General features: G+C 37.7%; 1 pseudogene; it reads left to right on the top strand.

Moving 5' to 3' along the window:
* Window positions 1–1,958: 1,958 nt before the first annotated feature.
* Window positions 1,959–2,502, top strand: LOC114704130 (annotated as a pseudogene).
* Window positions 2,503–2,757: the final 255 nt, after the last annotated feature.

The raw sequence follows: 2,757 nt of genomic DNA, 5'->3' as shown, positions 1-2,757 counted from the left end.
CTTATTAAGACGACAAAAGGTTGTCTGCTTCTGTTCTTAGGCTAGAATATTTACAACAGAAACTGGTACAGAAAGGCAGTCCAAGATGCCTGTGAACTGTCTTGTGAACTCTCTCAGCAGCAGTTTTGTCCAACGGGGCCTAATTTGCAATATCTTTCTCAATTGAGGGTTCCCTGGCCCCAGGTTTGCTACAGTTACTGGCTGACAATGGGCAATGAGGCAGCAGAGGAAAGAAAGATGCCTACCTCCAGACAAGCTTAGAATGCTATTTCAACTACCCCATGAGACCAGCAAGGATGGCTGGTCACAAGCAAAGCATATACAGTGCATATATTCCAGGTATCAACATTAAACAATTCCTACCTTGTGCTGTCAAGTAATTCATTGTATATTTTCAGGATAAACACTTTGTTAAATCTGTACCTATTGATTGTCTCCCAAATGTGTCACAGACTATGAATAATGTCATTCTGCACTGATAATTATTTAAATTTGAAGGTTTGTCACCCTATGTCTTCAATGACTCAGGAGGACAGAAAAGGCTTAGGTGCATATGCTGCCCAGAACTCACTAAGATGTCAGTTTGTGTGACTCAGGTACAAGGGTAACAGTCTCATGTACCAATTTATTGATAGGTTTCAGGTATGGTCCACATTTATGATCAAGAGCCTTAGCTATGTGTCACTAATAGATTTAGTTGTTTACTTGTGGTGATTCCCCTGCAGGCTTTACAGCAGACAAAGAAAAAAAAAAAACGGTCCACTAAGAGACAAGAATGAAACTTGGCTCAGCCTGATTTTATTGTAACTGGTGCTGGCACCAGACTTCTAGAATCTGGCCCAAATCATTATGCTTTAGTCATATTTAAGCACAGCACAATTTTTGAAAACAATATTCAGTAACAATTAACTCAGTCCCAAGTGCACAACAGTTTAAGACATGTTTACTTTGATACTCCTTACATCTGGCTTCTTTCACAAGAATGGGTATTGTTGACTCAGAGATATTGCCCAAGATTTACGGTCTAAGGAGCTTGACTGATGTAAACATAATGCCTGTGGGTGTCAGGATTTGTCTGGCCTTAAGATAACATAGAAGTCACTTAGGCTGTTGTAAAGCACAAGTGACATCATTCTTAAGAGTGGGTTTTATGGTCTAAAAGTAATGCTCAAGATTTATGGAAAAGTGTCTTGGATAAGTAAAAACATAAATTCTGGAAGATACTGATAGAGCCTGTCTCATCAGATAGCAAAAGATCACCAGGTTGTAAACTACCTCATTGCTAACATTCCAGGAAGAACAGCTACACACCTCATTACATTGAAGAGGCAAGCTGTGTGCTTAACTTTCCTGGCTTCTCCAGTGCTTATCTGTGTGCACAAGGCTTTTTGCCCTCTACATTTACAGTATAAATCAATTACTGATTCTGTGCAAGCAAAACAAAATGTGAGCTTGAGTGCTGGGGTTGATATGTCCGCAACTGCCATCTTCAGAAAATTGATGTGTTTGAAGCACTATCACAGTGCTTGGTTCACAATATTATTTATATGATGATGGTTATAAAATTTTAAATGAGAACACATAAAATAAAGGAATGTTAATTTTAAGAATATGATCAAAATTGTTATGATAATTATGTTACTATATGATCAAAATTATTAAAAATCAAATAAAATATGAATAAAGTATAATAAGAAAGAATACTGAGAAAAAAAAACCTTGATATGTGTTGGGTAACTATCCCAGAAGAAAGTGAGCCTTTATTATGTGTTATCACATCTTCTACCATGAATGGTACATGCTCTTCTCATGCATGAGTTCTAGTACCATCTCTTCCACTTATACTAATAGGTTCTAACTTGGCATGGGGTGTATCTATGACCTTTCTGCTGATCTGAGGCATTATTTAAAAATGACTTTATTGCTGTCTCTTTGCCTTATCCACTAGTATAACGAAAATGATTCTTAACAATCAGACTGTAGACACTCCAGAAAATGTTGACATCACTAGGAAGGGGCACATAGTCATTATGAAGGGCCCCAAAGGGAACCTCTGGAGTGATTTCAATAACATCAAGGTAGACCTGAGTCTCCTTGGGAATAAAAAGAAGAGGCTCCAGGCTGACAAATGATGGGGTAACAGGAAGTAACTGGCCACTGTCCGAACCATTTGCAGTCATGTTCATGACATGATCAAGGATATTATGTTTGGCTTCCATTACAAGACACGATTTGTGCATGCTCTTTTCCTTGTCAACATCACTATTCAAGAGAATGGGTCTTTGATTGAAGCCTGTAATTTCCTGGGTGAAAAATACATCCACAGGATTTGGATGAGGACAGGAGTTGCTTGTTCTGTCTCTCAAGCCCAGAAGCATGAATCAATCTTTGAAGAAAATAATACTGAACTTGTTTCAAATTCAATGGCTCTGATTTAGGAAGCCACAAGAGTTCAAAACCAAGGATATCAGAAAGTTTTTGGATGGTACTATGTGTCTGTAAAACAGTGCAAGAGGCTGATAGCTAAGGCCTAAGCTCCATAAACAAGACACTGAATTGCAAGTATGATTCAGGATGTCTTCGTGACAAGAAAAGACTTGTTTGAATAAAAATTACTTGATTGACTTGATGTCGAACCTATCAACTGTCATAAACTTGATTCAAGTATGGAAAACTAGACAGCTCATCTCCTAGAAAAGATGTTCATTCTTACATTGTAATAATTATCTGAACTGTTACAACTTACACATGGCATAA

The sequence above is a fragment of the Peromyscus leucopus genome, chromosome X, assembly GCF_004664715.2.
Source record: "Peromyscus leucopus breed LL Stock chromosome X, UCI_PerLeu_2.1, whole genome shotgun sequence".
NCBI lineage: Eukaryota > Metazoa > Chordata > Mammalia > Rodentia > Cricetidae > Peromyscus > Peromyscus leucopus.
This window is presented reverse-complemented; position numbering and strand designations above follow the sequence as displayed.